The 11,972-nt window shown below is 58.1% G+C and overlaps 1 pseudogene; it reads right to left on the bottom strand.

Annotated features, from left to right (window-relative positions):
- LOC119102022 (myosin-VIIa-like) overlaps window positions 1-11,816 on the bottom strand; it is a 29,845-nt pseudogene extending 18,029 nt beyond the window's left edge.
- Window positions 11,817-11,972: the final 156 nt, after the last annotated feature.

Consider the following 11,972-nt stretch of genomic DNA (forward strand, 5'->3'; position numbering starts at 1 on the left):
GTCCCACTGCCGACACGCGGCACCAGGCCACCGTCCCACCGCCGAAAAGCGGCACCAGGCCACCGTCCCACCGCTGACATGCGGCACCAGGCCACCGTCCCACTGCTGACAAGCGGCACCAGGCCACCGTCCCACCGCTGACACGCGGCACCAGGCCACCGCTCCAGACTCGGCGGATAGGAATGTTGGCGTAGCAGCCGGCGCCAGCTGACGACTACAGCAGTCGCGGGTCGTTCCATCTGCCGCCCATCGAACGCCACGCACCGGCGGCGCGCGGCACGCGTCCTGGCAGGGCGGGGCGGCGCCAGAGTGGGTAGGACGGACGCCGAGGCGGCCGCCAGCGGTCCAGCCGAATTCCGCGCCGCCAGCGGTCGCCTCGGGGAGCGGCTGACGCACTGAGGAGGCGGCAGGTGAAGGGGCAGGAGGTACAGCAGCTGAAGTCAGACGGGATGACGCGAAGTCTCCGCTGCGGGGCATCGTGACACTTGGCGTTTACGGCCACCAGATACAGACGTCGTCCTCGACCCGCCACGCCCAGGGCAATGGGCGCCGAGTGACTCGAGCATTGGTGTCCGCAAGCCTCAGGGCGGCCCAAATACCGGGCCTTCAAGCCGGGTGGAGCGTGTTGAATGCGCCGCTGCTTGCCGTGTCACCGGCTCGCCGGCGGCGCGCAGCGCGGCTGTCGTGTTTGCGAAATGGAAAGGCCGACGACGACGGCTGGTGCACGGTGCGCGCGCGGCCGGCGCGCGGCTGTGCTGGCGCGGCGGCGCAGGACGGCGGCATGTCGCCAGCGCGTGGCCCGACCGTCGCCAGCGCCGCCGACAGCTGGCCGCCCCGTTAGAACCGGCGCCCGCCGCCGCCGTCGCCGCCGCCGCCCACTGGGTGGCCGCAGCCGTAGTTTAGCGATGTTTAAATATGCATCAGATATCCGCCGGCGGTGGGTTGCCAGTTTGGAGCGGTCGGTTGTCACATGTTTTAGATAATTTATGGGGAGGGCGGCGGTTCGGAATTGACCTGTTTCTCAAAACAATGCCTTAAAGTGGAGCTAGGCACCTGATGCTTTAAACCGACACGTGTTCCATCAATGGACGGCCCCGGCAGCCAGGAAGAGTAAGACCGCATTACAAACGTTATAATTATCGTTCGGCGGTTAATAGACCAAACAACGCATCGATCTCGCAGCAACTCCGATGCAGTGTGCGCGCGCCAGCGTGCCGTTATCCCGGTCAGCCCGACTTGGGTCCGTATCGGAACAATAAGAGCATGTCCTATGCGTCCAAAGATTCGCCACCCTGTGCGCGGTTCATCAACGGGACAGGGAGCTGGCAGAGTCGTGGGTTACGGGCGGGATTAAGATAATGACCATAACGGTGAAACCTATCCGAAACCCTGCCTGATCACTAAAGAGCGACAGCGCGTTAATCCATGTGTTGCACATCACGGACATTTGCGACTAAGGGCCGCCAGATCCTGATATTCGGATGGGTCGCTATCACCTGACAGGCCCGACTGGTCGGAACAGGGCTCGTGCGCACCGCTGTCGAAAGGTCTGCCATGCTCATCTGCGCAGGCGATACATCTGCACAGCTCCTAAGCCCTCTCACCGTGAACGCTCCGGTGACTCCACTTTCAACAGATCAAGGCAGAGGCGCAACACACAGTTGAGCTGCATAGATATTCGTGCAGCTTGCGTGACTGCCCGCCCGTCGAAAATATTAGCAGACGGTGGTGGGACACCGCTGGTTACGTCGAACTATGCGATCAGCTTTGCAAATCAACTGGAACTGAGGCAACGCTGCGGACCTGACAAAGAGCGGCCCTGTGGGCCAACGAAGACAATAAACAGCTGTTGCAAACTGGCTTGGCGACTGACCCAATTAGCCTGCCACGCGCTTGGCTTTCCCTGCTAACAAATGACAGACGAACCGACAGCTTGAGGAAAGGAGTGGCTGTGCGCAGGCTGCACTTTGATAGCTATGCGCAACACGCAGGCTGCTGTCAATTACGAATTCTCAACATCGCATACAAGGAGAAGCTTTTCCCGTAAAAGCCAAAGAACGCAGTTTTCTTCAGTGCAACGCACGGGAGCAGAACCCCTCACATTGGCTAATGATCGCCACGAGGCAGAAAGGGCCAGAACCTGGTTTGTATTTCAAGGTTTTCCAGAGAAGGCCACTGAAGCCGTCTGGTCGCAGCGCCAAATTGGTAGCGCGGCAGTGTCTCACCTGTTCGTGAACCGTGCCGCCCGACACCGTACTCAGTCTGCCCACTCACCACGACCTCAGCAAACAGCAATCGCTGCCGGCCGACGGGCATGCGCCGCTTGCAAAACGTCGCAAGCCTCCAGACCGTGAGCCGGGGGCGCGTCACGTGACCGGCCCGCGCCGACAATGGCAGGCGGGGCTGACCCCCGCCGGCCCGTCACGGTGGAGCCGGACCCTCACGGTCCACCCGGGCCGCGCGCCCGCCCGCCCGCCCCTCGGGAGCCGGCGAAAGGGCGCGCGCGCTCCGGCTGTCGCACGCGCCTCATCTGTCACGTGTGCGTCAGTCTGGCCGGCCTCGCTTCGTCATGGCGCGCCGGGCGCGCCGCGCGCGGCGAGGCGTAACATGGCGCTGCGTGGCACAACAGAACGTCACCTGCGAAACGAGCTGACGTCACCGCCGGCCGCAATGCGTGTGTTTGTGGAAATGGCTCCATCGCCGCGGCAGCTCTCGGTGTGTAGCTGACGGTACATTTGAGAATGGATGCGAAAGTCACGCTGGCGCGGAACATCGCCGCCCGCATCTCAGCGCCCCTGCGTATTCAACGCGGCTTTGAGCCGACCAGGCTGCGACCTGCGACCGACCTGATGCGACCTGCGACCGGACCTGATGCGACCTGCGATCGATCTAAATACTGCGACCTGTCCTGACGCCTCGGTCGCACCGGCAGTGGCAGCTGGCGCCGAACGACGCCGGCCGTCCGCGATACCGCCGCCCCCCTGCAGCAGTGGCCACCGTGGCGCGGACGCGGGATGTCCGTCACTCATTGGCATCGGACATCATCCGCCTGCCCCCGCAGCTTATCACCGAGATCGCCCCGAGACCGCAACCCACACTGAAGGGCGGCTCTGCTGTAACAGCTCGCTGTGATCGTGCCGCAGGTATTACGAACGTGTCCAGGCGGTATTTCTATTTCGGAACGAAGCTGAGAGGAACACCTGGTGTAAGCAGATTACACGTCGGACTTTCCGTGATAAGCAATGGCGGGACTCATACGCTAGCCGGAGCCCTAGACAACGGATGAATTTGCCAATGACGACATCGCGTAGCAATGCCTCGCAAACCAAAAATATTGAACCTGCATTTCCATAGATCCGGACTTTGCGAACGTATCCCGGTTGTAATGCTGGACTCTCAGAAGGATTAGACTGATCTCGTGGCCCTGGCCCTGATCCCGCCAACCTGCAGCTCCCACATACGCGGAATTTAAGTCCACTAGCGATGGACCAGGTGTGCCGTAGACCTGCCAGAGGCTTCAAAAGCCACAACTACGCCGAGATCCTGGTGACCTGACACGCTCTAGTTCCACGACAGCTGGCTAAAGCGCAGGAGCTGTGGTGCTTGCCAAGCCTAACGCAGCAGTCAAATGATCCAGCGGCGCTCCAGATATGGCAGCTTTCGCGTCCTTGGTACCAATATTTCCAGTGACATTCTCCAACGCGCGGCGAAAATGACCAGGTCTTTGGAGCCAGCTGCAATTGGCGTTTTTGGCGCGGAATAAACTTAGGCTCAATTCTTCTAGCAGTCTTGCCTGGTTCCAGGATATTGTTAATGGCATGTATCTGAAGTCTTGCCATAGGTTCTCCCATTGGAGTAAGAGCACTAATGACTCGAGACTTGGCATGAGTCCACATAGAGTCTAGCTGTGTCTCCGCTACCGGAATCCGCGCTGGATCCAGCACGTCGCCGCCTATCACTTGACCGTCTCAAGGCTCCTGTCTCACGAGCTCCCGTCTTCCGTCCCCCGTCTCCCATCTTCCTTCTTTCGTCTTTCGTCTGTCGTCTCTCGTCTTCCGTCTTACGCCCCTCTCTGGCTCTGACCCTCGCTCGCTCCCGTTTCGCTCTCGCTCTCCTGTTCTTGGCTCTCGCTCTCGCTCCCTTCTCCCGTCTTCCATAACCCATCTCCCATCTCACATCTCACAGCTATCTTTTGGCTCGGTGCAGAAGGCGGAACCCGATTACGAACTCAATTACGCCACAAAGCATTGCGGGGATCTTCAGATAACAGAAGAGCGACCACATGAAGCGCGTCGGCCGCGACATGGCGGCTTTGCACAGCCGAAAAAGGCACGGAATATGGACTGCACTCGTCATGGTGGCCTTAAACCCCTAATCTGAATCTAGTAACAACTGGTAACTGGAATCTGGTGACAACCAGCTGAAGCTATGGCAGTCCCTCCACTTTTTCCCGCTCTGATTTTTTACTGGGATTGTCCTAGGACTTTCCACGTTCGCTGGCATTTGCATGAGACCTGCAATAACGATGGTTATTGTTTGTGACAGCCAGTCGTTGATTTATGGACTGTTGAACGGAGCGTTCGATTACGCAATCTGCATCCTCCATTTTTGACGTAATGAGCGCCGCACTACATAAGTCCATTGCAAAAAAGAATCCAATAGGCCTGGACCAGCCCTGCTTTCAGCGGCTAGCTTTATCTCCAGTAGCAGTGATGACGCCGGAACGAAAGCACGGCAGGTTTCATAACCTTTTCAGTCGCCGTTCCAGCGCGGCGAATGCCTCGTAGAGGAAAGCGGTTTTCGAGTTGATCACATTTTATATCGTGTTTGGTAGACGCACGCCGTGGGATACTCTAGAGATCAGTGGTGGCCTGGCGCTGGGATCTACAACAGGTGGTCTGTGATCTGTGATTTGTGGTCTGTGGTATGTGGCGTGTGGTTTGCAAGCATGAGTTCCGCCCGGGCTCGCAGGCACTACCTTGAGTGCACTGGCCGACCGACGAGCAGGAGGTGGGTCCTCAAACACCCACAGAGCACTCTTGCAGGCTCCTGGCTTCCAGCAGCATCTGCCCCACGCACAGTGGCGACGGGCCGGAGAAGCTGGCAGCGGGGATGCTGCGGTCGCAATGACTGTCTGTCTCGGTCCGAGACCAGGCCGAGAGTGAGGACCAGGTCCTGGTCTCTGCCAAGACACGGTCCGCCAGCGGGGACCTGGACCTGACCTCTGCCGAAGCATGGTCCGCTAGTAGGAGCTTGAACCTGACATCCGCCGAGGCGTGGTCCGCTAGCGGGGATCTGAACCTGACATCCGCCGACCGCGTGGTCCGTCGTGACTTGCGGGACGCTGTCTCGGCTGACCCCGGTGGACGCGCAATCGGAGCACAAACCCCCGGCGCACAACCCCCGGCGCACAACCCCCCGGCGCACAACCTCCGGCGCACAACCCCCGTGGCGCAGAGACGTCTCTGGGCGGCGTTCGAACCCGCCAAGTCTAGGAAGCTGTAGAGCCGCGGAGCCCGAACAGGCGAGCCGGTACTCACCAGTATGTCGGGGGGCGGCTTGGTCAGCGCCGGCAGCACGTAGACGGTCTCTGCCGGGAAGTCGCCGCGGCCGCCGTCGCGCTGGCACGTGCCCACGCACCAGCCCGAGTTCATCACCGTCTCGCCGGTGCTGTCGTCCTCCAAGTGGATCAGGTCGCCCTTGCGGAAGTTCAAGAAGCTGCTGCCCTCACCTGCAGTGAGAAACGGTCGAGGTCAGGGCCATCGGTAGCAGAGGAACGGAACGACTACCAGTGGCTAATACAAAATACCGGCAGAAAGTCCTACGTGGTTGGCTGTAATACAACACAAATCACGTGTTACTGGATTGATGTCCGGTTTTCTTCACGACAAATATAACTGCTGCGGTCAGCTGTCTTGTGTCGCAATGTATGGCGTCGAATAGAGCCGGGAAATTAAGGCACCAGTGAGCATTTTTCAGTCACGTTATATGCCGCTACAGTGAATCGCATACACCACAACACAATCTTATATGTACTTTTACTCTTTTCACGTTCCGATGCAATCAAGCAGTGCAATCGACCGACGCATGCAAGGGTATTTGAGCATGTTTTCCGCCACGATGCTACGCAGAGAAGCCCCCTGGTCAGTGAATTTTTGCGCTGTAAACCCAACCTTATTTGGAGTGTCTTATGCAGAGGCGCAAAATTTCTCACCTTCCCCAGCTCCGTTCATGCTCACTCCCTGCGCGCACTATGTCCCATCGAACGCGTTGTTCCCTCCCTGCGCGCACTGCGTCTCACTAGGGGCCTTGTTCCCTCACCGCGCGCGCCGCGTCTCACCGGGCGCCTTGTCCCTTCCCCTGCGCGCGCTGCGTCTCACCGGGCAACTTGTTCCCTCCCCTGCGCGCGCTGCGTCTCACCGGGCGCCTTGTCCCTTCTGCTGCGCGCGCTGCATCTCACCGGGCACCTTGTTCCCTCCCTGAGCGCAGCTGCGTCTCACCGGGCCGCCTTGTAGTCCTGCAGAGCGATGACCGTATCGTGAGCGCTTCTTCAGGCCCTCCAGGAAGTAGACCACCAGGTCCCTGATGTCCTCCGAATGGGGCTGGTGAAGGTGAATTCCTCGCCGCGCACGGTCGCCAGCCGTGAACGTCTGCTGCTGGGTCTTGTCTCGTCCTGCGCGGTCAGAGCTGGAGGTCAGCCCAGTCGGGCATTGTTGCCAGCTCGCTCGGGAAAAATCGTCATGCGCGCCGCTCATTTTAAATGGGTCTTTGTAGGCCAAGGAAGGAAAGCAAACCATTCATAAAAACCGGTAGTCACATCAGGTTATGAAAGGATCGTAGCATAGAACAAGTAAGAGCACTCTCGTAATGCTCAGTGAACTTGGTCATGTCGCCTCCAAAGACGCACATACCAGAGGACACCTAAATGAATAAATCGTGTGTTATAAAGCTTGACGTGCGGTTGTCAGCTCCAACGATATCCAAGCGGTAAATAGGCTTATCCCCTCCCCCTTAAGCTTCAGAAAGTGCTTGCTTCCAGTTAGTGGCCACCTTACTTCTGACTGGAGACCTGGGTAATCCGGGGAAGCTGAGCTCCAGCAGCACCTGTTCCTGGTCGTCCACCACGTACACACCCGTCCAGTTGACGGCGATTGATGACGTCGTTCTTGGGTAGGTTCGGGCTGTACAGAGTGGGCGATACGCGTGTTAGTGCGGTGGAACTCAAAGATGAGGGTTGTCGGATTGATGCGGGGTAAATAAGAAGCAAGGGAAACGGAGACATATTGATGAACGCTCCGAAACGTGACAGGCATTGTTGTAGTGGATTCTTACCTACCTGAGTATTTGAAGGCTTCGTAGAACCTGGAGAAGAGCAGCGGCCACTTGAGCTTGGCATAGCTGACCACGTCCTCCTTCACCTTCAGGGCAGGAGCTCTCTCCTTCATGTAGTAGCTCTGAAAACGGCCACGTTGTCGAACTCCAACAAAGAGTAGTTACTTCACTTACGCGCTATAAACAGCAAACCGTTTAGGAGGCTAAGGGTTGCGGTTAAATCGTATCGGAAGCAAGCAAATCACCTCAGAAAACGATTCGCGGGAATGAAGACTCGCTACATTGGCCTCACAACGGAAAATGCTTAGGCGGTGAAGCTGGTCTTCGAAGGAGAAGGGCTGACTTTGCACGGACTCACTAATACAAACTCATTATCTGGAAGCAAGCTGCTACAGTTAAGATCCGAAAACTCAAGCTTCTGATCTCCGTCAGGCCAACGAGAGCTACTCACACTCCATTTATTATCTAGCCCATCCACAGCTGCGGCTGTTCTGTTAACCCGCACCCCACATGTACGGCCGTCTTTGTGCCGCGGGCAAGCACCTTTTTGAAAGCCTGAAGGACAAGCTGCGCCCACTTCTCGACGGTGTTGTCGATGCCGTTGAGGCATAGTAGTCGGGATGTAGTTGGGCAGCAGGCCGACAGCCGCTCCTGGTTCATGTCCGAGCTGAACTCGATGTAGTACTGCTGTGCCTGCGATCATCGCCAGGTCCTCCTCCTGAGCAATGGCCGATCGGAGGTCACAATCACGCCAGACGGGCGCACGCGCCACTAAAGACGGTCCAGACGCGCAGCTCGCAACACGTGGGCACGGTTATCCATGACGCCTAGCAAATGGTGATAGTTGGTTGAAAAAGGAAGGCTGGGTTGCCCTCAATAGGCATAGTTACAGCGGTTTGTTTGCATACGAATCATGAACTAGTTGCTCTATTGTTCGGCACCACAAGCGCCGCCTCATTCCTATAAGCGACGTGGTTAAGAACGACCTTGTACAGCCCGTCGTTACTCGTTTTTTAGCATTTTTATAGCCAGAAACGCGCGGCATGAGTCCTGCGCCGCACGCCGGTGTTTATTGATCAAACACCCGCAAGACGTCGATGGGGCATTGGGCCACTGTCGTACCTTGTCGCAGCGGTACTCCACGAACTTGACCCCCGCGCACCACCTGCTGGTAGATCAGGTTCGTCGCCACGTTGTCCTCGAGCGGGGGTCGTGCCACGGCGCGAAGATCTCCTTCCTGGAGCACGGCTTGTCGTGAGGGACACGGCTCAGCGAACGAATACAATACAGGCGCGTGCGCACTGACTGAATCAGTCGTTCAGGCAGCTGCCTGCTTCGCATTGGGCCGGGCAGTCATGGGACCGTGAAACAAAAGCAGGTACGCTGCATTATGTGCAACTGGGAATGCGCAATTAAGATCAATGAGCTTTTTACGGTGGACCCAAATCAGTGCGAAGCAAAATCTCGCGTAAAAACACGGCTTGGAATGTTTTACTAGATGTTCTATGTTGCGACAGTAGACGCCAAAACGCTGGCCTCGTCGGAGGAGCGTCAGGGCACGCACCTGAAGAAGAGCCGCCAGGGGGCGTTCCTCTCCTGAGCTCCTTGCTCCTTGGCGTACTGCTCACACTGGGAGATGGCGTCCATCACGTGATCACCGCCCGACCCCAGCGACGACACCTGGCGGCAGCAGTCCCTGGTTACGTGTCGAGCTACCATCGTAAACACGCTTAAAAGTAGCGTACGAAGTTAAAAATACGAACACAGATTCCGTCCACGCATTAGAGAACCGACGTAGAGTATCCGGCGCACTGTCGTCTCTCTCTCCACCTGACATTTTTTAATGGGTACAATGGGGCGTTTCACTCGTCAGTTTTGGCGGTCTCGACGGCGGTTACGGGCCCGGCGAGCTGCGTCCGTGGCCGTGGACACCACGCAAGCCCCACCTTGTCGAAGAGGGCGATGTAGAGCGAGAAGCCGAACTGGTCCTTGAGCCCGATCTTGTCGCTCAGCTGGTTGCAGAGCTCGCGAGCCGTGGTCGCCGAGTCGGCCAGCAGCGTCTTGGTGTTGCCGTCCATGAAGGTGATCGGCAGCATCAGCGGCTTTTTGTTCTTGGTGCCTGCAGAGGCGCATGGCACGGATCAATATGGGCCGCACACGTGACCCGACGCGCTGCGGATTCATGTCCCTCTCCAGCAGGGCAGACACACGCAAGTCTCAGCCGACCATGCGACGATTTGGTGGTGGTTACCTGATGCAAAGCGCATGGAATGAACGGAACACAAGTGATTTCCCATTTATGTCAATACGACCAGTGGGAGAATGGAATGCCAATTCGCAGCATTGCGGCATTCGCGCAACCCGATAGCCGATTTATGGCACTGAAATTCTGGTGTGCATTAACATGCTAGTGCAGCTAGCCTGGTTGGGTCGCACACGGTGCCTTGCTAGCATCTCTCCCAGCACATCAATGGTCAGAAATGAAATGAAATTGAAAACAAGAAGTCAGGAAGCCTTTGCTGCTGTCATAGCAGTACAACATAACATACACCTCAGTTACAGCTATGTGTGACTAAGGTTATCACATAACATCGTCTATACATGTGACTGAACTAGCAAAACTCTCCAGTAGCTGCGTATGTGACCGGCTGTTGCCACGTAACCTGACCACACCCTCCAGGGCGTCCGCCTCCGGCTCTAGCCAGCAGAAGAGGCCGCCCTGATGCAACGCAGTGATCTGATCATGCCTCCCCTCCGCCTCCGCGAAGTGGACTCGCCTGCAGCTCCAGCCAGCTGGGCGGCTGGTTGCGCGTGCCGTTGGTGAAGGTGCGCCGCAGCCGCTCGTCGCAGTAGGGCGCGTAGCCGGGCGGCCCCTCGCGGATGAAGCAGCGCAGGTACTTGACGAAGTTCTCGGAGGGCGCGAAGCAGCCCACGCACAGCGAGAGCAGGATCCAGCCGCGCGCGTGCGACGACTTGGACGGGTTGTTGGTCAGCTGCTTGCAGATCTGACAGTAGATCTCGTCCCTGCGCCCAGCGCCGGCGGCGGTCATCGGACGTGTTCACAGCGTCGGGAAGTCAGCAATGGCGTAAGGAGCTGTTGCAATGAAGCGTGTAAAACGACCTTACGGCGCTGATGCCAGCTCGGCCAGTGACGTGTGATGCGAACATGGATACCAGGTCCCACAGAACAGCAGACAGGACGAGCTTCTGTCGCTATCAGACTCTAGATACAAGTACTGTGGACAGGCTGGCGGGCTGGGAGCCTCCTCCCGGCAGGGAAGGTGGATGTGGAGGACTGTGGACAGGCCGGCGGACTAAGGGGCCTCCTCCCGGCAGAGACGGTGGATGTAGAGGACTGTGGATAGGTCGGCGAACCGAGGGGCCTTCTCCCGGAAGAGAGGGTGGATATAGAGGACTGTGGACAGGCCGGCGGACTAAGGGGCCTTCTCCCGGCAGAGAGGGTGGATATAGAGGACTGTGGACGGGCGGGCGGACTGAGGGGCCTCCTCCTGGCAGGAAGGGGTGGATGCAGAAGCAGAGAGCGGTGCGTCGGCACTGACCTCAGCTCGGCGCGCAAGATGCCGTGACCGATGATGAAGTGCAGCTTCTCCAAGTTGGAGGTGGGCCGCGACTCTAGCCACGAGGTGTAGCTCTCCGTGGTGTAGCTGTCCTCCTCCAGTTTGCGACGCACGTCCTCGCCCAGCTTGGTCTTCCGCTTCAGCGTCAGCGATACCAGCTTGTTGCGGATGGAGCGTGGCTTGGACTTGAGGTACTCCTGAGTGCCGAAGCAGGAGGTCAGACCACGTCTGTTAATTTGAGTCACAGCAATAAAAGTGAAGGCTTGCGGTAAATATTGAGATTACTCCAACTTACCTAGTTCATCTTCATGTAAACTGCAACAAAAACGTTTACAATTTTGTATTTTGCTTGTTGGGAAACTAATAACATAAGCATACCAAAACATACTGGTGCACGGATAAAAACCTTAAGGGGTAAAGAGACCACAAGAAGCATGTCATGTGCAGTGCATGATAGGCGACATTCATAAGACAGTGTACCGACAAAATGCCCAAGTGTAATCCATCCGTACAGCCGACAAAAAAAACGATGATCTCTGTCATTCCGAGGTAGTGCAACAGAACAAAGCAGCACAGTCTGCACGCTACAAACAGGGAAAAACAAGAACACAAGCTGTGTCAACTCCTCTCCGCCAACCACGTGTCAGACAGCGACAGAGCGACGTGAAGAGCTGTGCGCCTCCGGACAAAGCCTGTGCCACCCTGTGCGTCTGTGAACCACGCAACATCATCCAGCTCCACTGGGCGCGTTCTCCGTGCCCGCCGGCGTGCAGTGGCCCCGCCCCAGCCGCGCCCTCGCCACCACCAGCAGGCAGCACCGCCTCGTGCCCCGCTCGCTGTAAACCCCGCCGCTGGTCAGGCTCTCACCCCGCCGGCGAAGCCCTCGGCCGCCGCCGCCAGCATCTCCTGAAACGCAGCCGGTTCGCGCGGGGGTCACTCTCCTCGGGTCGCCGCTGAGGTCACACACCGCACGACGCCGGCTGCGACCGCCCCCTCGCGCCCCCCCGCTCCTGAACCCCACTGGCTCAGAGGGCAGCGCCCCACGGCCAGTCCCCCCCCCCC

The sequence above is a fragment of the Pollicipes pollicipes genome, unplaced genomic scaffold, assembly GCF_011947565.3.
Source record: "Pollicipes pollicipes isolate AB1234 unplaced genomic scaffold, Ppol_2.1 Scaffold_5327;HRSCAF=6296_pilon_pilon_pilon, whole genome shotgun sequence".
NCBI classification, from domain to species: domain Eukaryota; kingdom Metazoa; phylum Arthropoda; class Thecostraca; order Pollicipedomorpha; family Pollicipedidae; genus Pollicipes; species Pollicipes pollicipes.